General features: G+C 44.1%; 1 non-coding gene across 1 annotated transcript; it reads left to right on the top strand.

Annotated features, from left to right (window-relative positions):
• The first annotated feature begins 276 nt into the window (after positions 1-276).
• Trnat-ugu lies at positions 277-350 on the top strand. Its single transcript has one exon. It is a non-coding gene; the product is annotated as a tRNA-Thr (tRNA).
• Positions 351-605: the final 255 nt, after the last annotated feature.

Raw genomic sequence — 605 nt, 5'->3', positions numbered from 1 at the left:
TGTTTGTGCATTCGCACAGAAGAAGGAGACGGTCAAGTGGCCGGTGAGCCTTAACTATATATATATATATATATATATATATATATATATATATATATATATATATATATATATATATATATATATATATATATACTAAGATGGTGTCTGTTCTAGTTAAGGCTCACCAGCCACTTGACCGTCTTCTTCTTCTCTGTGCGAATGCACAAACAGAGAATGTGGGTTTCGCGGGAGGCGTGCCAGAGATAAATCCCTGCAGTCGCACTATCCTCTGTGTCCTCGGTGGCTCAGATGGATAGAGCGTCTGCCATGTAAGCAGGAGATCCCGGGTTCGAGTCCCGGTCGGGGCGCAAATTTTCATCTGTCCCCGTTGACGTATGTCAACGCCTGTAAGCAGCTAAGGGTGTTCATTCCATTGTAATTTCATTCTAACGAGCTGCATGGTCACCGATGGCATACGTCAACGGGGACAGATGAAAATGTGTGCCCCGACCGGGACTCGAACCCGGGATCTCCTGCTTGCATGGCAGACGCTCTATCCATGTCCGAAAGAACAGATACCATCTTAGTATATACAAAGTATTACATGTTTGCCAACGACATTA

The sequence above is a fragment of the Schistocerca americana genome, chromosome 3 (assembly GCF_021461395.2).
Source record: "Schistocerca americana isolate TAMUIC-IGC-003095 chromosome 3, iqSchAmer2.1, whole genome shotgun sequence".
In the NCBI taxonomy this organism is placed as follows: Eukaryota; Metazoa; Arthropoda; class Insecta; order Orthoptera; family Acrididae; genus Schistocerca; species Schistocerca americana.
The sequence above is the reverse complement of the archived record's forward strand: the minus strand, read 5'-3'. Positions and strand labels throughout refer to the sequence as shown.